This window comes from Ammospiza nelsoni, chromosome 3 (genome assembly GCF_027579445.1).
Source record: "Ammospiza nelsoni isolate bAmmNel1 chromosome 3, bAmmNel1.pri, whole genome shotgun sequence".
Classification (NCBI taxonomy): Eukaryota; Metazoa; Chordata; class Aves; order Passeriformes; family Passerellidae; genus Ammospiza; species Ammospiza nelsoni.
The window spans coordinates 115,452,505-115,475,203 of NC_080635.1; the positions used below are offsets into that span (position 1 = coordinate 115,452,505).

General features: G+C 48.0%; 2 long non-coding RNA genes across 2 annotated transcripts; both read left to right on the plus strand.

Moving 5' to 3' along the window:
- Positions 1-1,475: 1,475 nt before the first annotated feature.
- LOC132071780 (uncharacterized) lies at positions 1,476-5,141 on the plus strand. The gene is made up of 5 exons (XR_009418193.1): positions 1,476-1,766; positions 2,391-2,454; positions 3,152-3,227; positions 3,996-4,113; positions 4,708-5,141. It is a non-coding gene; the product is annotated as an uncharacterized LOC132071780 (long non-coding RNA).
- A 15,807-nt stretch (positions 5,142-20,948) lies between these two features.
- On the plus strand, positions 20,949-21,954 carry LOC132071606 (uncharacterized). The gene is made up of 2 exons (XR_009418148.1): positions 20,949-21,070; positions 21,667-21,954. It is a non-coding gene; the product is annotated as an uncharacterized LOC132071606 (long non-coding RNA).
- Positions 21,955-22,699: the final 745 nt, after the last annotated feature.

The window sequence follows — 22,699 nt, forward strand, 5'->3', positions numbered from 1 at the left end:
CGGGGGTCGCCCCTGTTGTTTTTTGCCGCCTTCGCTGCCCGCAGCCCCGAGGCGCGCTGCGCCCCCGGCTGGGGCGGGCGGCAGTGCTGCCGCCTTGTGGGCAGAGCGCGGTACTGCAGCCCTGCACCGAGAGGCCGCCACCTTGGGAGTGGCGCGTCGCGGGTGTCGCGGACTTTTAATTGACCTTCTCAACAGGGCGGCGAAAAGGGCGGGGAAGTGGAGGACCGGGGTGGGTGTCACTGGACTGCCTGCATGGAATACCGACCCCGGCGCGGCCCCGGTGGTATTTTCTGTGACGTTTCAAGTGTACCCGACACATGCTGTGGTCTCAGCGGCGCCGCGGGCGGGCGTATTTCGGCGGGTTTGTGACAGGCATGTGGGGAAACGCCTCGCTGTGCCGGGGTCCTCTGACAGCCGCTTTCCCGCCCTGAGGGAGCCGAGCCGGGCCGAATTGTTCCGAAGAGCCGAGTGTGGGCGAAAACAGCCGAGTTTCCCCGAAGAGCCGAGTGTAGCCGACAACAGCCGAGTTTCACCGAAGAGCCGAGTGTGGCCGAAAATAGCCGAGTTTCACCGAAGAGCCGAGTGTGGCCGAACACAGCCGACTTGAGACGAAGAGCCGAGTGTAGCTGAACACAGCCGACTTGAGACGAAGAGCCGATGATAGCCGAGTGTAACCGATAGCCGACTGTAGCCGACATTGGCCGCATTTAGACAAAGAGCCGAATATGACCGACTTTAGCCCAACCGGGCCGAGTTCAGCCGAAGAGCCGGAAAAGCCGAATTTAGACGAAAAGCCGAACCGAAACGATTTTAGACCTAAGCCGAACCAAGCCTAATTTAGCCGAGTTTATTTAAACAGAACCGAACGATGCCGCATCGCTCTGCGCGCAGAGCGCCGGTGCAGACGGCAGGGGGCGGTGTATAAAGCGAGTATAAAATATCAACTGTATATAAGAAGGAATAAAAAGCTCTGTGTCATGTGCAGCAGTAGAAAATTTCAGGCTCCCAGGGAATAAATAGTTTTCTTTCAATCATTATAGTTTTGGGGTTTTTTTTACTCCCAGGTAGCCTGAAAGTTACTACTGCTGCTTTTTGATTCTAAAGCTAGGAAGGAAAACCAAGATTACAAACACAAGAAAAAGAAAGGGAAAGGGAAAGGGAAGGGGAAAAAAAGGAAAGGAAAGGAAAGAAAGCAGGAGAGCAGAAGGGAAGGGAAGGGAAAGGGGTGAAAAACAGCGTTAAAAAAAGAAAAAGAGTTGGAGGGGAAAAGAGAGGGCATTCGGGAGGAGCGGTCCTGCCTCAGGTCCTTCCCCGCCCTGGGGCGAAGGAGCCGTTTGATGCCCGGGAGGGACTGCAGCTCCCGGTGGCGGGGGACGGAGCCGTGGCTGTCAGCCCGAGACTACAACTCCCGGCAGGCCCTGCTGCCGGCGCGGCGTGTGACGCAACGGCTATCGCGGCACATGAGTGGCTACCAGCCCGAGACTCCAACTCCCGGCAGGCCCTGCTGCCGGCGCGACGTGTGCCGCAACGGCCGACGCTGCCCGGCATTTTTCTCTAAATCGGCAGTAAATACAGCTGAGTAAAATTAGCTTGGTTTTCTTCCTTCTTTTTTAACTGAATTGTTTTTATTAAAAATCCTATTTGAATATGTAGAAAAAGTGGGGATGTCCTGTAATATATCCTAGCTTTTCTTGTTTATAGGGTGCTCAGAAAACATGCGTCCCTTAGAGTCCCTCAGAAAGGTTCTCAGTGCGATCTGTACCAAGGTATGTATTTACTAATAAGTGATCCCTTTAGATATTTGCCTGTGTACCTTTTCCTGTAATTCAGAGCTTGCGTTCTGTGGGTTTTATGATAAACCTGTAAAATATGTAAGAATGCTTTTGCAAGTCTGAATCGTTGAAGGCAGCAGTAAGTGGATTTAGAGCCTGTTCTTGACCAGACAACGGGAAAAAGTGTGACTTTGATGCTGAACTTGTTTTTTTCATTTTTCATTTGACTTGTCTGGAATGATTTAGGAATAGAGAGAGCTAGAAAAAGAGAGAAATAGAATTGGTTATTGAGCACTCCTCAAATGCTCACCACGATTCAGTGTAGAGCCGAAGTGAAGGGTGATGGAACAGAGCTCTGTGCTTTAGAAGGAAATAAATTTAAACCTGACCTCCGCACAGAGTCTCACTAACTTCTTTTGTTTTAAAATACAAAATATGATTAGGAAGTGTTGGAAGTTAGTGTTTTGGGAAAGAAACGGCAGTTCCACAGAACATTCCATTTAACAGAGGCTCTAGGAAGGATTCATGTTTTAACTGCTGTCACTGCAATCAGTTGGTGGTTCAGCCTTGAAATGTGCACTTGCCCTTCTATAAAGCACTGTTTTGTTTGCCTTTCAGTGCTATGAGTCTTGATAAATTGGAGAAGAGCCCAAGAGAAATTTTTCATCCCTTGATATAAAAGGTAGGAAGTGACTTTTTTTGGTTTGGTTCTTTTTCTTTATTATTTCCTGGAAATAAAAGTAATTAAGTATAGGTACTACTGGTTTGTTTCTTCCAGTAGCAGATGATAACAATAGCAGTAGTAATAGTAAAAATAATAATAGAAATAATAATAATAGCAATGTAACACTACCTAAACTGTCTTTATCCATTGAACTGGCCATTTCAAATCAAAACTTCTAAACACAAATCAAACCATCATCCTTGTAGAATCTTTCACAGCAGTGGGCTATAGATCCTGGTTTTGTTGACAGGATTTATTGGTTCTGGAAGAGCAAGAGGGAAGTACAAGCCTAACTACTTCTAGCTCACAGACCCATCCAGTGAATACTGCTTTGTGTTTTGGTGGGCTTGTGATGACTTTGAAATCAATTGCTCATTCCAGTAAAAAAAATTAATGTTTTTTTGAACCTGACAGCAGAAATAACTTTAGGCACCAACTTAATAATAACAGATCACCAATTTAAGTTCATAATTTTATGCTGTACTATCAAAGTTTAAAGGTAAATTTTTACTTATTAGGAGATGGTATAAAGTGTATGTTCCAATGTGTTGGATGTATGCAAAGGTACATACGTACCCGAAAGTCCTTAGAGGAAACAAATTTTTACGTCTGCTGTTTGATTGTTTATCATACAATATTTGGTTTTATTTCCCAGGGATCGGTGAATTTTAACTTTGGAGTCCTCTGTGCTAAGGATGCTCAGCCTACAGATGATGAAATGTTCAGTAATGGTGAGTTTTTCACCTTCTCTTTAATTGCTATGCTGATCTGAATAAGAAAAAAACAAAAGCAAGAGAAAAAAAAAGGATGGTTTATTATTTTTTACGCTGTTATGTTTGTTTCCTCAGTATTTGCTGCAGCTCTGCGAACCCAAGCTTTGGGTTCCTTCTGTCCCACTGGGAGTTGCCCAGTTTGGTTGCATCTGGTGAAATTCACCCTGAGACCCTTACAGAACTAGCTCAAACTACGTGAGAGCCATTTGCAGTTCTCTCCAGACACCTGGAGAATGGGTGATGTTTCTGAGGGTCTGGCAAGTATACTTCTATCAAAACTCAGTCTGTGAAATTTCTGGGGAAAACCCTTCTGTGTCCTGAAGGGTTCAAACTCTGGTGAGGATCCAGTTATCAGGTGCTCACCTGGATGGTTCCAGCTCTTAAAGTGAACACTTGTACTCTTACCCTGTAGTTTACATCTATTGTATTTTTGTTATTTTGCAAGATTTTACGGCTTTGCAAAATATTGTGCATTTCACTCTTTGGAACCTCTCAGATCGTTCTTTGGTGCAGCACCGCCTCATGGGACACTTGGCTGCCGTCCTGAAGGGGTTGGTCGCTAGAATTGTAAATCCTGGAGAGTTTGTAAGTCTTCTGTCCCCAGGGAGGTACCATGCTTTGTTTACTTTTGTTCTGTTTGTTAGGCGCTGCTTCTCATTGGAAGTATGAATTTCAAACTACCCTGTTCTTATTTTAACTGTTTTCCTGGTTCTCTCCCTATGGCAGGGAAAGACTCTCGTATCCTTGTCGTCGGGCTCGGTGCTGTCCAAGAAGATGCAGAGACTAAAAAAATCATAAGAAGCAAAATATGACTGCAGGGAAAACAAGCTGGAGAGAACAAAAGGTGATATTGTTATCCTTACCTTGTATTAGAAACATCCGCTGTGCTTTGATGCTGGCAGCTGCCAGGGGCTTGTTAGCTCTTTGTAGGCAGGTGTAGGTGTTCACTTGTAGGTTTTTTCTCTGGACAAGTCAATTCAAACTTTGCTAAGCTTATATTTGCAAATTACTCTCTAGCACAGTCCAGCATGACATTTTTGAATGTTGTAAAAATACCATGTTACTTGGAAATTGCTAATGATGAGAAGCTTTAGGGAAAAATAAGATGTCAGGGTTGGGAGATGTGAGAAGAATTTTGAGGGGATGTTAGACTGAAATAAAGCACACTTGAAGCTGGACTGGCACGCTGGCAGATCCCCTATTAAACAGTAGTGCTGAGATTAGCCTGGGGGTTGCCCATTGTTTCTGTAGAAATAAATGTTTTCTGGTCTTCAGAGGTAAGCTGCTTTGAAAAGCTGGAAGGCACAGCATAGTGACAATCCGTGTGCTTCGCATTAAAAATAGATTTCAGAAGGGTCCTAGGCTTTTGTCTTTTCCTAGAAGTCGATGTAATCCTATTGAGGAGTTTTTAATTCTGTGCTGCCATGTCATCGATCAGGGCCCTGTCGTACTAATCATCATACAGATGCAAAACAAAAAATCAGACCCTGTCCCGACCACTTAGAGCCCAGAACACGATTTCCTCAGGCTGCCATTTGTGTGCCATCGGTACTCACCATGGAAGCGAGCTGGGGATTGTTGCACCCGTTGGGAACAAACCGCTTCTCGTCACACAGAAATGGAATTGGGACGACGCCTCAGCCAGCCTCTCTCTCCTGAATCTGCAGGAGAGCAGTTCCAGTCCATGCGGGCAATCCAGTTCCTGACGATCTGAGCGCACGGAGCAGCGCTCAGCTGCTGTGGGGGGCTCAGGGAGGGCAGAGTGTGCATTGTCATCTTCCTGAACCTACAGACGCGAATCAAAGTGAGAAGCCACAGGGTGGAAATCAGTCGCATATATGCTAAATAAAACTTGCAGGTTTTTTTTAAGAATTGTTTTTGCTTGTTCTTTGTTGTGCTTCTGTGCTTAGAAAACCTCCCTTTACAATCAGTTCAATTCATCAATTGAACCTTTGTTTGCAGACTCTCACTGAGCAGAATTTGTTGCAGACTCAGTGCACGCTGTGCAGGCCTCCCGGGAGTGTGAGGAGCTCACGTGTGCTACTTTTTGCTTTAGGACGCTCTGAGGTATTTATTCCTTTTGGGATACATGATGAGAATTCCCAAGAGAGGTAGTTATAAGGTATGACATCGGGAAAAAGCCTGTGTGGTTGGAATGTTGTTGCTGTCAAAAGTTAATTTTTTCTTAGCCAGTAGTTAGCTTTTTGCTTTATTTTTGTGGTATCAATATTTTATTGTTTAAAAAATTCCTTCAAAATAACTTCAGTGGTCGCCCACCAGTACCTTGTTCAGATTTGCCTATTTGCTTGTAGCTGAAATGTTCACATCTTGTTTATCATTCTATTTAAGAAACTGCTGCCCAGCCAACTAATAACTGAATATCCATCTGTCTAGGACACGGGGAGAGGATTTAGGTAATGTCTTTATTTCCAGAAAAAAGTTCCAGTGTAGTTTCTAAATAGAGGAGAAGGGGGTGAAGACTCGGGGCTCTGATGCCGTTGGGGCACCCCAAGGTCCCCAGGAGAGGGGGCCCCACTGCGGTGCAGGAGCAGGTGTGTTCTCATGTAATATTGAACAAATTATAAATATAAATATGAAAATTATAAACATGAAAATATTTTTAAAATACTTAAATAAAGCGGGTTTTCTTTATTGGTCAATAGGCAGTGTTTTGATTGTAAAAATTATAAATGCAAATAATATAAAGGTAGAAATCTAAGTTTAGAAATATATAATAAATACATACAGATAAATATAAAAATTTAAAATATCAGAAAAAATTAGTTGTAGCAGTAGATATTATACATAATTTAAATAATAATTTAAATCTATTTTAAAATTTTATATATATATCATTATTAATGTAATACATCCAAAGAAACGATAAATTAAAATATGAATGTATAATTATACAAAGTATAAATAAAAAATATTTCAGTATCCTTTAAAAGAAGGGTTTTTTTATTTATTTGGTTAGAGACGGGGTTTTTATTTGGAATAATGGAAGTATTATAGAAGTATAAAATTAAATATAGAAATATACAGTCAATATAGAAAGATATTTGTAAAAACACGAGCGAACGACGCCTCCTTCGGCCGAACCAAGGCGAGACCGGCGGAACCTGACGGCCTCGAGCGAACCGAGGCCAGGCTTGCGAGGCTGCCTGAACGGAGCCGAGCTCAGCCGAACCGAGCCCGCTGCTCTCGTGCGCGCTAATTAGCGCGAGTGCGGTCACAGCCCAATGAGCTCCTGTGCCACGCCGCGCTCCCGATCGTGTCCGTGCGATGGCCGGGCCGCCCGCGGGACGCGGCAGCAGGAGAGCCCCGAGCCGGGCGAGTTTAACGTGAGGCGGCGCCGCTTGCCCGCCGTCAGGGAGCCGAGCCGAGGCGAGCTCAGCCGAACGCGGAGAGAGCGGCTCCGAGTTCGGCCGAAGCGAGCCTAGCCGCGCCGAGGGCAGAGACCGGCTCCGAGTTCGGCCGAAGAGAGCCGAGGCGCGCCGAGCGCACTGATCGGCTCCGAGTTGGGCCGAGGCGAGCCGGGCCGCGCAGAGAGTGGCTCCGAGTTCGACCGAAGCGAGCCGAGCCGCGCCGAGCGCACTGATCGGCTCCGAGTTCGGCCGAAGCGAGCCGAGCCGCGCCGGGCGCACTGATCGGCTCCGAGTTCGGCCGAAGCGAGCCGAGCCGCGCCGGGCGCACTGATCGGCTCCGAGTTCGGCCGAAGCGAGCCGAGCCGCGCCGAGCGCAGAGAGCGGCTCCGAGTTCGGCCGAAGCGAGCCGAGGCGCGCCGAGCGCAGAGAGCGGCACCGAGTTCGACCGAAGCGAGCCGAGCCGCGCCGGGCGCAGAGATCGGCTCCGAGTTCGGCCGAAGCGAGCCGAGCCGCGCCGGGCGCACAGAGCGGCTCCGAGTTCGGCCGAAGAGCGCCGAGGCGCGCCGAGCGCAGAGAGCGGCTCCGAGTTCGGCCGAAGCGAGCCGAGCCGCGCCGGGCGCACTGATCGGCTCCGAGTTCGGCCGAAGCGAGCCGAGCCGCGCCGGGCGCAGAGAGCGGCTCCGAGTTCGGCCGAAGCGAGCCGAGGCGCGCCGAGCGCAGAGAGCGGCTCCGAGTTCGGCCGAAGCGAGGCGATCCGTGCCGAAGGGTCGAGTCCAGCCGAATGCAGATGACAATGGCCGAGTTTAGCCGATTAGAGCCGAGTTTAGCCGAGCAGCTGTGAGCCTTGCACGCTTGAGGTGAGCGTGCATCGTTGCCGGCCTGGGATTGAGTGAAATGCACTAAGGAAACCAGCTCTGGGGAGGGAGGCAGGGAAATCCTCTCTTAACGTTTACCAATTCGTCCGTCAAACTCATCACGGCAGGACAGAGTGAAGACTGAAAGTGTAAGAAGATGTGGAGGGAAACAGAGAATCTGGCAGGAGCATCGAACGCACAAGTGCACGAATTTTGCTTTTTGCTTGGATGTAAACTCAGAAGTTGTAAGGAATTTGGGAAGGAGAAGGGACATTTCAGAAGGAGAAGAAGTTGTTGTTGGAGTCCTGGCAAAAGCTTTAAAAAAAAAAAAAAAAAGTGGTTTCTTTTTTCTTCACTATTATATTCTTTGGTGGTATATGGTGTGCTGTTTTATTTCTTGGTGTTATTAGCTCTGTGTAAATTGTTTATTGAGTCAAGCTAACTTTGCATGGGTTGTTTTGTATTTGAGGTAGGATCAATTTCAAGAGGTTTCTTTCACAGACTTCTGATAGGTATTACTGGGATTTTGGTTTTGTTTACTGTATGCATAAACATAGAGATTTGGTAGGGCCAGCTGGGCTGCTGGAGTTTTGGGTGTGAATTTATTAGATGGCTTTTGGTAAACACAGAATAATTATGTAAGGTAACAGCAAATTACCCAATTACCCAATTGATCTAGCTATGTAACCTTACCACAAAGTTTTATATCTTACCAGTTTTCTGTTCTTCTGCTCCAAGTAGTTGTTGCAAAAAAAGAAAGCACTGTTACTTTTCTGAAAAGTTTTCTTCTATAACAAGCCCTTTACTGCCCTTGAATGTGAGTCAGAGGAGCCAAACAGCTGCAGCTGCTCTGAGGGCTTGGTGGGATTCGCCCCCTCCCTTTTCCTGGGTGCCATGGGAACGAGAGGCGGGCACAATCAGGGGTATATTAACCCCAGCCGTGGCTGAGGGGCTTCATTCCCTCTCTGGGATGTGCTGGGTTAAGAGCTCTCCTCATTTCAGTGAAGAGGCTTTTTCAGCCCGTCTCAGCATCTTTTCAGCAGGTGTTTCTGGGCATCTAAAGCACAGAGGCTTGGAAGATTCTGTGAAGAAAACAGCATGGAATACAGGGAGTATTTAGGTTTGTGATTTTGGGTTTTGTGTTTAGGAGTGGTAAGGTGCTTTTGTAATTTTTAGTTTTGCTCTGGTTGTTTTTTTGGTTGGATTTCTTTTGGTGGAATTTTTGGTTTTTTTTGGTTTTCATTTTGGGGTTTTTAGTTGGTTTTTGTGGGGGTTTTGGATTTTTTGATGTTTTCTGTGGTTTTTTTGTTTCTGTGGGGAGTTAGGTGTTTTGGGATTTATTGTTTGTGTGGGTTTTCTTTGTTTGGTTTTTTTCTTTGTTTGTTTTTGGGATTGGTTTTGTTGGGTTTTTTTTGTTTTGTTTTGTTTTTTTTTAATTGAGGAGTGCAACTCCCTGAAATTCCAAGCTGTGTCAAGTACAACATTTTATTCAGCAGATTGATCATGTCACAAGAGGGATCCGCCCAAGGTCCAAGATGATGTTTGAGATTGAGGCTTCAGGTGAGTTGAGGATTGTGATTGGGAGAGGGAGGGTGAGCAGTTAGGAGTTCTTGGGAGGGAGTTTGCAGGCAGCAGGGTGAGAAAGGGTCTTTATTTGTTTATTTGAGGCCTCCCCCACACAAGGCTTCTCAGAAGCATAGCAGAGGCATTCCCATGTCTTACAGCACACAAGGTCATCCACTGCACTCAGGGGAATGCCATTTAACTTTGCCTTTCTCTAACCCAGGTGCCACTCCTAATGAAGGCCTCGGAATCATGATGAAGCTGGAGCCTGAAGGAGCCAGGCACACTCAGGAGAGGGCAAGTAGCTGCCTTGGTGGGATTTGGCCCACATAACTCTGGACTCATACTTTGGTTTTGGTTTTCTTTATTGTAGCTCACCGAGAGGCTCACAGGCCATCACGAGGCCCTCCGAGGCAGACTCATTTCAGGTGCAGCGTGGATTCCCATCACCGATCATCCAAAAGATAAGTCGAGGGCCTTGGCCTGGAGATGAGAGAATAGTGGGTTGGGAATTCTTGGGGCAGATTTGAAAATTGGCAGCCGGAAAAGCAATCTTCTCCAAGGGCCTCTTAGGACAGCTAAAGGGCGAGGCTCTCCTTTTGATGGCAGCTTTCAGGCGGGCAGTGCAGAACAGCTCCGGTCTGTGTTGTGTTGTCCAGTGTTCTGTGTTCCCTAGTGTGTCTTTGGGGTCCCTTTTGCCTTCTCCCCTCGAGACCCTCACCACAAGCATGATGTGTCGTGTTTCATGTCCCCCCTGTTTGCCACGTTCTGTGTCACGGGTGTGTGCACACATTTTTTGCCGGAGCTGTTCTGCCCTGCCGCATGGCCTGCTGCAGTAGGAGAAACCGTGGGGCGTTGGAATTTGTAATGCTGGCTGTACTTGGGCTCTAGATGCTATTCCTAGATTGACATAAGGTGTTTGCACCTTTTGAGTTATCCTGGTGGTGTTTGGCATATGTTGTAACTTTCTTTCAGGTGCAGACGCATTCCATGTGTGGCAGGGGGTCAGAGTTAGGAGGTGCCGGGCCTTCTTAGGAGTGCGGTGAGTAGCTGAGTGGTGGGGTTTTGGCCGATGCGGTGCCAAGATCAGGGACTGATGTTTGGTTCTCTTTACTCTAGCTGTCTCAGAGACACCAGCCCAGTGCCAGCAGGACCTTCCCAGCTGACGAGGTGGCCTTTCTTTGCACCTGACAGGGACCAGCATCCCCAGATGTCTGAGAGATAAGTAGAGGGCTGTGACCCACAGAGGGGATGAAAGCAGGGTGCTGGTTTGGGAATTCCTGGGAGGGGGTTTTGAGTCCAGTTTTGGGGGGGGGGGGTGTGGTGTGTTCATGAAGTGGCCCCTTAGGCCCCATAAAAGCCAAGTCTCACTTTTGATTGCAGTGCTGAGGTGTGCAGCAGGGCAGAGCAGTCCCGGTGTGCATCGTGTCACTTGTCTATTGTGCATTATGTGTTGTTTGTGTATGCCATATCTTTCACTTAGGGGGGCCTGTGAGAAACCCTGGCATCATTGTTAGCCTCTGTGATCTCTGCACTCCTTGGCCTGGCGCCCAGGCCACAGAACTTTTGACTAGGGAGCTCAGACAAGCATCAGACTCTCTTCTCTCTTTGGAAGCATCCAGTCAGACGTCTTTTCAGGTCTTGTTCTGAGCTGTATGGACAGCTGTGCCCCACCTGGATCCATTATGGTGGATTAGGACTTGTAATATTACGAGGTTAGGTAGAGGATTTTGACTGTAGGATTCCTAGGCATCAGTCTTTGCTGTTCTTGGAATAAATCATTCAGTAATCATCTTCTTCCTCCAGGGTTCTCTGAGCCTCATCAGCTCACCATCGGTCTCAGCTCGGTCATCTCCTTTTGCATTCTCTCAGTCCTTGCAGCCGTTTTCCTTGCCAAGAGATTTCTGTTCCTGTTGTGTCCCCGTTGTCTGTCCTGTCCTGTGTCACGGCTCTCAGCACACATTTGTGCCCGAGCTGCTCTGCCCTGCTGCACAGCCTGGTGCGATAGGAGAAGTCCCAGGGACTTGGAGTTTGTAATGTGGGGTGTAGTTGGACTCTAGATGGGATTTGTAGATGGGCACATCATATCTGGAGCTCATCAGTTATCCTGCCACAGTGTGACTCTTGTCCTAACTTTTTTTTCAGGTTCAGATGGATTAAATGTGTGCCAGAGGGCCCCATGCCAGGTGTGGGGATTCTCCTGAGTAGGTGAGGCCCCATTTGCCTCTGCAGCAGACTCTGTTACACCTCTCAACTGACTCTGTTACACTGCTGTTCTTTGTCTTTCTTTTAGGAAGTAAATCTGGATGCCAGCAGTCAACGTGAGCAGTGGAGAGAATTGGTTGTTATTGCTCAGCTCTCAAGCACAACAATTTCGCAGCAGATTCATCGTGTCACAAGAGGGATCTGCCCAGTGTCAAGGATGATGTTTGAGATTGAGGCTTCAGGTGAGTTGAGGATGGTGCCTGGGAGAGGGAGGGTGATCAGGTATCCAGTTTAGGATTTCTTGGGAGCGGGTTTGCAAGCAGCAGGGTGAGAAAGGGTGTTTATTTGAGGGCCCCCCCACACAAGGCTGTTCAGAAGCCTAGCAGAGGCATTCCCATGGCTTTACAGCATACAAGGTGATCCACTGCACTCAGAGCCATTTAACTTTGTCTTTCTGTAACCCAGGTGCCACTGCTAATAAAGGCCACAGCCTTGGAATCAGGATGAAGCTGGAGCCTGAAGGAGCCAGGCACACTCAGGAGAGGGCAAGTAGCTGACTTGCAGGGATTTGGCCCACATAACTCTGGACTCACTCTTTGATTTTGGTTTTCTTTATTGCAGCTGACCGAGAGGCTCACAGGCCATCACAGAGCCCTCCAAGGCAGACTCATTTCAGGTGCAGCGTGGATTCCATTCACCGATCATCCAAAAGATAAGTCGGGGGCCACAGCCTGGAGATGGTGGAGTAGCAGGTTGGGAGTTTTTGGGACAGATTCAAAAATGAGCAGAGAGGAAAGCAATCTTCTCCAAAGGCCTTTTAGGACAGCTAAAGGGAGAGGCTCTACTTTTGATGGCAGCTTTCAGGCGGGCAGTGCAGAACAGCTCCGGTCTGTCGTGTTTTCCGGTGTGCTGTGTTCCCTAGTGTGTCTTTGGGGTCCCTTTTGCCTTTTCCCCTCGAGGCCCTCACCACAAGCATGGTGTGTCGTGTTTCATGTCCCCCCTGTTTGTCACGTTCTGTGTCACGGGTGTGTGCACACATTTTTTGCCGGAGCTGTTCTGCCCTGCCGCATGGCCTCCTGCAGTAGGACGAACCATAGGGAGGGGGAATTTGTAATGTGGGCTGTACTTGGGCTCTAGATGTTGTTCCTAGATTGACATAAGATGTTTGCAGCTTGTGAGTTACCCTGGTGGTGTTTGACATATGTTCTAACTTTCTTTCAGGTGCAGATGCATTCCACGTGTGGCAGAGGGTCAGGGTTAGGAGGTGCCGGGCCTTCTTAGGAGCGCGGTGAGTAGCAGAGTGGTGGGGTTTTGGCCAATGCGGTGCCAAGATCAGGCCCTGATGTTTGGTTCTCTTTAATCTAGCTGTCTGAGAGACACCAGCCCGGTGCCAGCAGGACCTTCCCAGCTGACGAGGTGGCCTTTCTTTGCACCTGACACAGACTGGCATCCCCAGATGTCTGAGAGATAAGTAGAGGGCTGCGACCCACAGTGGGGATGAAGGCATGGTGCTGGTTTGGGAATTCCTGGGAGGGGTTTTTGAGTCCAGTTTGGAGCGGGGGGTGTTCATTAAACGGCTCGTTACGCCCCATGAAAGCCAAGTCTCACTTTTGATCACAGTGCTGAGGTGTGCAGGGCAGAGCAGTCCCCGTGTGCATCGTGTCACTTGTCTGTTGTGCATTGTGTGTTGTTTTGTGTATCTCCTGTCTTCTACCTTAGGCCTTTGAGGGCCCTGTCAGTACCCCTGGCATCATTGTTAGCATCTGTAATCTCTGCATTCCCTGGTCTGGCACCCGGGACACAGAGCTTTTGACTCGCGAGCTCAGACAGGCATCAGACTCTCTTCTCTCTTTGGAAGCATCCAGTCAGACGTCTTTTCAGGTCTTGTTCTGAGCTGTATGGACAGCTGTGCCCCACCTGGATCCATTATGGTGGATCAGGACTTGTAATATTACGAGGTTAGGTAGAGGATTTTGACTGTAGGATTCCTAGGCATCCGTCTTTGCTGTTCTTGGAATTAATCATTCAGTTATCATCTTCTTCCTTCAGAGTTCTCTGAGCCTCATCAGCTCACCATCGGTCTCAGCTCGGTCATCTCCTTTTGCATTCTCTCAGTCCTTGCAGCCATTTTCCTTGCCAAGAGATTTCTGTCTGTGTCTTGTGCCTATTGTTTGTCACGTCCTGTCCTGTGTCACGGGTGTCTGCACACTTTTGGGATGGGGCTGCTCTGCCGTGCTGCACAGCCTGGTGCGATAGGAGAAGTCTTGGAGACTTGGAGTTTGTAATGTGGGGTGTAGTTGGACTCTAGATGGGATTTGTAGATGGACACAGGACATCTGGAGCTCATCAGTTATCCTGCCACAGTGTGACTCTTGTCCTAACTATTTTTCAGATTCAGATGGATTAAATGTGTGCCAGAGGGCCCCATCCCGGGTGAGGGGATTGCCCCGAGCCGGTGAGGCCCCATTTGTCTCTGCAGCAGAAGTGTGTATGGTGACTGTGTTACAGCTCTGTTCTTTGTCTTTCTTTTCAGGATGTCAATCTGGATGCCAGCAGTCAAGGTGAGCAGTGGAGAGAATTGGCTGTTATTGCTCAGCTCTCAAGCACAACAATTTTTCAGCAGATTCATCGTGTCACAAGAGGGATCTGCCCAGTGTCAAGGATGATGTTTGAGATTGAGGCTTCAGGTGAGTTGAGGATGGTGCCTGGGAGAGGGAGGGTGATCAGGTATCCAGTTTAGGAGTTCTTAGGAGGGGGTTTGCAAGCAGCAGGGTGAGAAAGGGTGTTTATTTGAGGGCACCCCACACAAGGCTGAGAAGCCTAGCAGAGGCATTGCCATGTCTTAGAGCACACAAGGTGATCCACTGCACACAGAGGAATGCCATTTAACTTTGCCTTTCTCTAACCCAGGTGCCACTCCTTATAAAGGCCACAGCCTTGGAATCAGGATGAAGCTGGAGCCTGAAGGAGCCAGGCACACTCAGGAGAGGGCAAGTAGCTGCCTTGGTGGGATTTGGCCCACATAACTCTGGACTCATACTTTGGTTTTGGTTTTCTTTATTGCAGCTGACCGAGAGGCTCACAGGCCATCACAGAGCCCTCCGAGGCAGACTCATTTCAGGTGCAGCGTGGATTCCCCTCACCGATCATCTAAAAGATAAGTCGGGGGCCGCGGTCTGGAGATGAGACGATGAGAGAGTATCAGGTTGGCAGTTCTTTGGCCAGATTTAAAAATTGGCAGTGGGGAAAGCAATCTTCTCCAAAGGCCTCTTAGGACAGCTAAAGGGAGAGGCTCTACTTTTGATGGCAGCTTTCAGGCGGGCAGTGCAGAACAGCTGCGGTCTGTATCCTGTTGTCCGGTGTGCTGTGTTCCCTAGTGTGTCTTTGGGGTCCCTTTTGCCTTCTCCCCTCGAGACCCTCACCACAAGCATGATGTGTCGTGTTTCATGTCCCCCTGTTTGTCACTTTCTGTGTCACGGGTGTGTGCACAGATTTGTGCCAGAGCTGTTCTTCCCTGCCGCATGGCCTGCTGCAATAAGACGAACTATAGGGAGGGGGAATTTGTAATGTTGGCTGTACTTGGGCTCTAGATGCTATTCCTAGATTGACATAAGGTGTTTGCAGCTTGTGAGTAACCCTGGTGGTGTTTGACATATGTTCTAACTTTCTTTCAGGTGCAGATGCATTCCACGTGTGGCAGAGGGTCAGGGTTAGGAGGTGCCGGGCCTTCTTAGGAGCGCGGTGAGTAGCAGAGCGGTGGGCTTTTGGCCAATGCGGTGCCAAGATCAGGCACTGATGTTTGGTTCTCTTTACTCTAGCTGTCTGAGAGACACCAGCCCGGTGCCAGCAGGACCTTCCCGTTTGACAAGGTGGCCTTTCTTTGCACCCGAGACCCGCATCCCCAGCTGTATGAGAGATAAGTAGAGGGCTACGACCCACAGTGGGGATGAAGTCATGGTGCTGTTTCGGGAAATACTGGGTGGAGTTTTTGATTCAGCTTTGGCGGTGGGGGATGTTCATGAGGTGGCCCCTTAGGCCTCATAAAAGCCAAGTCTCACTTTTGATCACAGTGTTGAGGTGTGCAGGGCAGAGCAGTCCCGGTGTGTCTCGTGTCACTTGTCTGTTGTGCATTATGTGTTGTTTGTGTATCCAATGTCTTTTACCTTTGGAGGGCCCTGTCAGTACCCCTGGCATCATTGTTAGCATCTCTGATCTCTGCATTCCCTGGCCCGGCACCCAGGCCATATATGAGTTTCTGATACCTGTCTGAGCTCCCCAGTCAAAAGTTACCTCTTTGGAAGCATCCAGTCAGATTTCTTGTCAGGTCTAGTTCTGAGCTGTATGGACAGCTATGCCCCACCTGGATCCATTGTGGTGGATTAGGACTTGTAATAATATGAGGTTAGGTAGAGGATTTTGACCGTAGGATTCCTAGGCATCCATCTTTGCTGTTCTTGGAATTAATCATTCAGTTATCATCTTCGTCCCCCAGGGTTTTCTGAGCCTCATCAGCTCACCATCGGTCTCAGCTCACTCATCTCCTTTTGCATTCTCTCAGTCCTTGCAGCCATTTTCCTTGCCAAGAGATTTCTTTTCCGGTTTTGTCCCCTGTTGTTGTCTGTCCTGTCTGTCCTGTGTCACGGGTGTCTGCACACATTTGGGGATGGGGCTGCTCTGCCGTGCTGCACAGCCTGGTGCGATAGGAGAAGTCTTGGAGACTTGGAATGTGTAATGTGGGGTGTAGTTGGACACTAGATGGGATCTGTGGATGGGCACAGGGCATCTGGAGCTCATCAGTTATCCTACAAGAGTGTGACTCTTGTCCTAACTTTTTTTTCAGATTCAGATGGATTAAATGTGTGCCAGAGGGCCCCATCCCGGGCGAGGGGATTGCCCCGAGCAGGTGAGGCCCCATTTGTCTCTGCAGCAGAAGTGTGTATGGTGACTGTGTTACAGCTCTGTTCTTTGTCTTTCTTTTCAGGAAGTCCATCTGGATGCCAGCAGTCAAGGTGAGCAGTGGAGAGAATTGGCTGTTATTGCTCAGCTCTCAAGCACAACAATTTTTCAGCAGATTCGTCGTGTCACAAGAGGGATCTGCCCAGTGTCAAGGATGATGTTTGAGATTGAGGCTTCAGGTGAGTTGAGGATGGTGACTGGGAGAGGGAGGGTGATCAGGTATCCAGTTTAGGATTTCTTGGGAGCGGGTTTGCAAGCAGCAGGGTGAGAAAGGGTGTTTATTTGAGGGCCCCCCCACACAAGGCTGTTCAGAAGCCTAGCAGAGGCATTCCCATGGCTTACAGCATACAAGGTGATCCACTGCACTCAGAGGAATGCCATTTAACTTTGTCTTTCTGTAACCCAGGTGCCACTGCTAATAAAGGCCACAGCCTTGGAATCAGGATGAAGCTGGAGCCTGAAGGAGCCAGGCACACTCAGGAGAGGGCAAGTAGCTGACTTGCAGGGATTTGGCCCACATAACTCTGGACTCATACTTTGGTTTTGGTTTTCTTTATTGCAGCTGACCGAGAGGCTCACAGGCCGTCACAGAGCCCTCCAAGGCAGACTCATTTCAGGTGCAGCGTGGATTCCCCTCACCGATCATCCAAAAGATAAGTCGGGGGCCACGGTCTGGAGATGGCGGAGTAGCAGATTGGGAGTTCTTGGGACAGATTCAAAAATGAGCAGAGGGGAAAGCAATCTTCTCCAAGGGCCTCTTAGGACAGCTAAAGGGAGAGGCTCTACTTTTGATGGCAGCTTTCAGGCGGGCAGTGCAGAACAGCTCCGATCTGTGTCCTGTTGTCCGGTGTGCCGTGCTCCCTGGTGTGTCTTTGGGGTCCCTTTTGCCTTTTCCCCTCGAGGCCCTCACCACAAGCATGATGTGTCGTGTTTCATGTCCCCCCTGTTTGTCACTTTCTGTGTCACGGGTGTGTGCACACATTTTTTGCCGGAGCTGTTCTTCCCTGCCGCATGGCCTGCTGCAATAGGACAAGCCTTGGGGAGTTGAAATTTGTAATGTGGGCTGTACTTGGGCTCTAGATGTTGTTCCTAGATTGACATATGGTGTTTGCAGCTTGTGAGTTATCCTGGTGATGTTTGACATGTGTTCTAACTTTCTTTCAGGTGCAGACGCATTCCACGTGTGGCAGAGGGTCAGGGTCAGGAGGTGCCGGGCCTTCTTAGGAGCGCGGTGAGTAGCAGAGCGGTGGGGTTTTGGCCAATGCGGTGCCAAGATCAGGCCCTGATGTTTGGTTCTCTTTAATCTAGCTGTCTGAGAGACACCAGCCCGGTGCCAGCAGGACCTTCCCATCTGATGAGGTGGCCTTTCTTTGCACCTGACAGGGACCAGCATCCCCAGCTGTATGAGAGATAAGTAGAGGGCCGTGACCCACAGAGGGGCTGAAAGCACGGTGCTGGTTTGGGGATTACAGGGAGGGGGTTTTGAGTCCAGTTTGGAGGTGGGGGGGTGTTAATGAAGTGGCCCCTTAGGCCCCATAGAAGCCAAGTCTCACTTTTGATCACAGTGCTGAGGTGTGCAGCAGGGCAGAGCAGTCCCGGTGTGTCTCGTGTCACTTGTCTGTTGTGAATTGTGTGTTGTTTGTGTATCCCATGTCTTTTACCTTAGGGGTGCCTGTCATTAATCTTGGCATCATTGTTAGCATCTGTGATCTCTGCATTCCCTGGCCTGGCACCCAGGCCACAGAACTTTTGACTGGGGAGCTCAGACAGGCGTCAGACTCTCTTCTGTCTTTGGAAGCATCGCATCTGATGTCTTGTCAGGTCTTGGTCTGGGCTGTATGGACAGCTATGCCCCCACCTGGATCCATTTTGGTGGATTAGGACTTGGCGTAATATGAGGTTAGGTAGAGGATTCTGACCGTAGGATTCCTAGGCATCCATCTTTGCAGTTCTTAGAAGAAATCATTCAGTTATCATCTTCTTCCTTCGGGGTTCTCTGAGCCTCATCAGCTCACCATCAGTTTGAACTCGGTCATCTCCTTTTGCATTCTCTCAGTCCTTGCAGCCATTTTCCTTGCCTAGAATTTTCTGTATGTGTTGTGTCCCCGTTGTCTGTCCTGTCCTGTCCATCCTGTGTCACGGCTGTCAGCACACATTTGTGCCCGAGCTGCTCTGCCCTGCCGCATAGCCTGGTGCAATAGGAGAGGGCCCGGGGATTTGTAATGTGCAGTGTGGGGTGTAGTTGGACTCTAGATGGGATTTGTAGATGGACACAGGATATCTGGAGCTCTTCAGTTATCATTGAACCGTCTGACTGTTGTCCTAACTTTTTTTTCAGATGCACCTCCTCAGATGACTGCAGTAGTTGTGTAGGTTCCTTCTTCTGAAAGGGAATAGGGCGCAAGAATTCATCTTCCAGAGAATTTTTGCAAGTCCTGGCTTGTATTGTATCTGCCTATGGTGGCTTATGTTCTATGTACCTATACATCTGTCTTCTATTGGATTTTGGGTAGAAAATTTATCAGTCCAGAGAGGAGACAAGTCCTAGCTGTCAGATAGCCACTCGTTGACCCTTCGTGTCGTCTCACAGGTCCCCGAGGCTGCTGATTTCCCCAGGATCTGCCATTTTACCTCAAGGAGCGGCAGCCAGAAGATGTGTCACAGCACGTTCTTCAGCATCTCGAGTAAGGGCCGCAGTGAGCATTTAAGTGGAAAGATTGTGTGAGCGTGTGTGAGAGCACGTGGCTGTGTCTGTCTGTGTCTGCTCGTCTCTGCGTGTGTGAGTGCATGCTGACTGGATTTAACCTTGTGTGTGTGACTTTTGCTTTCCAGGTTTTGCGACTCCTTGTTAAATTTAGAATAAAAAATCCCCAGCCGGGTTGTATTGCATGAACTGACATGATATGTACCGATTTTGGCTTAAAACCCAGAAAACCAGACGAAGATGAGCAGGAAAAAACCAGAAAAAAACCACATGATGGACAAGAAAAAAACCCAGAAAAAGCCCAGGATGGGCAAGAAAGCAACGAGAAAAAAACCCCAGAAAATAATCCCAGATGGGCAAGAAAAAAACGTAGAAAAACCCCAGAAAATCACCCAAGATGGGCAAGAAAAAAACCCAAAAAAAAAACTCCGAGATGGGCAAGAAGAAAACCAGAAAAAAGTCTGAAGATGGGCAAGAAAAAACCCAGAAAAAACCCCCAAGATGGACAAGAAATAACCCAGAAAAAAATTCGAAGAAGGGCAAGAAAAGACCCAGAAAACACCCAGAAAAAAATCGCAACCCAAGTATAAATATAGAAATGTTTGTCAAGTATATGCAAATATATAAAGAAATGTTAAATTATTTGAAATATAAAATAACATAAATATAACATTTATACAGTATTACTTGTGTTATGGATCATATTGATTTTTATTTATTTCCTATAATACACTACAATATTTATATCAATTTTACATCTATCATATCTATCATTTGTTATATGTTATACCAGATGGATATACTCTAGGTTTTTTTAAGTAGTTTAAAATAAAGGGGATTTTTTTTTTATTTGGCAAAAGCAGGTGTTTTAGTATAAACATTATAAATACAAATAATATAAAGGTAGAAATCTAAGAATAGAAATAGATCATAAATAGCTGAAGGTTAATATAAAAATTAAAAATGTAAGGAAAAATAAGTTGTAGCAGTAGATATGGTACATAATTAGGAAAATAATTTATCTCTTATTTGAATAGGATACATGTTATACATAATGATTAATATAATACTTAAGTATAAACTACAAATATAAATGTGAGTGTAGTCATGAGCGCTATAAATATAAAAATATTTCAATGTAGTTTAAAAGAATAGAGCTTTTTTGTATTTATTTAGTTAGGATGGGATTTGTATTTTAAATAGTGAAAGCATGATAGAAATGTAATTTTAGACATAGAAATATACAATCAATGTGGAAAGATATTTATAAAAGCACAAAACATAAGTAAATATAAATAATAGAAATAGAATAATGTTATATAAATTACATGCTACATCAATGTCCACTATAGCTATGCATGTGAATATAAATACGAAAAATGGAAATAAAAAATTTATTTAAACATGGCTTTAAAGCAAGGGGCCTTGTTTGATTCTGGTGGGGTAAGAGGCAGGTTTTTGGCATTTATTTCAGAGCAGTTTTTGGCGGGGGTCGCCCCTGTTCTTTTTTGCCACCTTGCCTGCCCGCAGCCCCGAGGCGCGCTGCGCCCCCGGCTGGGGCGGGCGGCAGTGCTGCCGCCTTGTGGGCAGAGCGCGGTACTGCAGCTCTGTCGCTACCGGCAGGCGCGAGGCCGCCATCTTGGGAGTGGCGAGTCGCGGATGTCACGGACTTTTCCTTGACCTTCTTAACATGGCAGCGAGAAGGGCGGGGAAGTCGAGGGCCAGCGTCGGTCGAATCGGCTGCCTGCATGAAACACCGACGCCACGGCGGCCCCGATGGATTTTTATGTGGCATTTTAAGTGTATAAGACACGGCCTATGTGGTCAGCGGCGCCGTGGGCGAACATATTTAGGCGGGTTGCTGAGAGGCATCTGGGTAAAACCCTATTTCTTCCGAGGGTCCTCCTCGGCCGCCATTTTGGGAGGGGCGCGTCGCAAATGTCGCGGGCGTTCTTTGACCTTCTCAAGATGGCGGCGAAATGGGCGGGGAAATCGCACGCCCCCATAAATCTCCTCCCCCTGTGGCCACAGAGCGGGATCGCACCCCCCCGAGCCAGCGCCCTGCCCCTCGCCGCTGAGTGCCGGGGGCGGGGCAAGGACGCGGCTGCCGAGCGAGGGAAGGGCGCTGGAGCCAGCGGCGGTCGGCCCAGGGTCTGTAAATGGGGGGGGCGGGTGAAGGACATTCGGTCATGCAAAGGGATGCGATGGCCGAGGAGAACGGCCGCGGCGGGGGCGGCCGGGCGGGGCCGGTTTCGGCGGGCGGCGGAGGTGCGGTCGCAGCGCTCCGCGGGCCGGGGCAGCGGGCGGGGGCGGGCGAGCGGCGTCGGAACAGGGCGGCAGCTCCCGAGCCCGCGCCCGCCCCGCTCCAGGCGCTGGGAGCGACCGCGGGCCGGACAAGCCCGGCGGGGCGGCCCCGGGGCGGCGGGCAGGCGGCGGAGCGGGGCCGTGGCGCTCCCCGCCTTCGCTGCCGCCAGCTTTGGAAGGTCGGGCCGGGCGCCCGCCCCGTCCCGCTGCCTCCCGGTCTCTGTAAACTCCTCTCTGGCTTCATAGGTCCGTGCTGGAGAGAGGGACAAAGGGCCCTGCTGGTTGCCGTGTCCTCGGGGGGCAGAGAGTTCTGACCTTGGCCGCATGGGCTGCCGAGTGTTGGAACAATGGGGATGCGCTTTTATGTATTTAGTGACATTTATGTATTTTTGTGTACATTTTATGTATTTAGTGACATTTAGAGATTTATTCCCCTGCTTCAGGTGAGCGTGCATCATTGCCGGTTTGGGATTGAGTGAAATGGCTGAGGAAACCAGCTCTGGGGGGGAGGCAGGGAAATCCTCTCTTTACCCATTCTTCCGACAAACTCATCACGGCAGGACAGCCTGAAGACTGAAAGTGTAAGAAGATGTGGAGGGAAACAGAGAATCTGGCAGGAGCATCGAACGCACAAGTGCACGAATTTTGCTTTTGGCTTGGATTTAAACTCAGAAGTTGTGAGGAATTTGGGAGTGAGAAGGGATATTTCAGAAGGAGAAGAAGAAAAAGAAGTTGTTGTTACAGTCTTGGCAAAAGCTTCTGTTCTAGCTAATAAAATAAGTTAGTTTAAATAAAAAAAAAAAAAAAAAAAAAGTGGAGTATTTTTTTTCCTACACTATTATATTCATTGGTGGTATATGGTGTGTTGTTTTATTTCTTGGTATTATTAACTCTGTGTAAGTTGTTTTTTGGGTGAAGCTGACTTTCTGGATGGGTTGGTTTGTATTTGAGCTAGGATTAATTTCAAGAGGTTTCTTTCATAGACTTCTGATAGGTATTACTGGCATTTTGGTTTTGTTTAATTTATGTATAAACATACAGCTTTGGTAGGGCCAGCTGGGCTGCTGGAGTTTTGGGTGTGAATTTATTAGATGGCTTTTGTTAAATGCAGTTTTTCATTTTTGAAATGTTTTTCAATGTAGTGGTTTTAAGGTGGTTTTTAAGAATTCACTGTATTGTTTTATGTTGTTTGTAGTTGGTGTATGATAAGGGATGTGGTGTGACTTCTTGAACGCTATGGTTTTAGTGTTCCTAAGTTCCGATTTCTTTCTGGTTCGTTAGGTGTTTTTAGTTTTATTGTTGGGGAGAGGGGCATTTATATGGTGGGTTTTTATAGGCAATATTTTTTAAATTTAGTTAGTGATATTTTGTAGTATTTTAATAGTTTAGATTTTTTTTTTATTTTTATGCTTTTAGTTAATTTGTAAAATTTTTTCAAATAACTTTTCCAGATTATCGGTTATTATTTGTGCATAA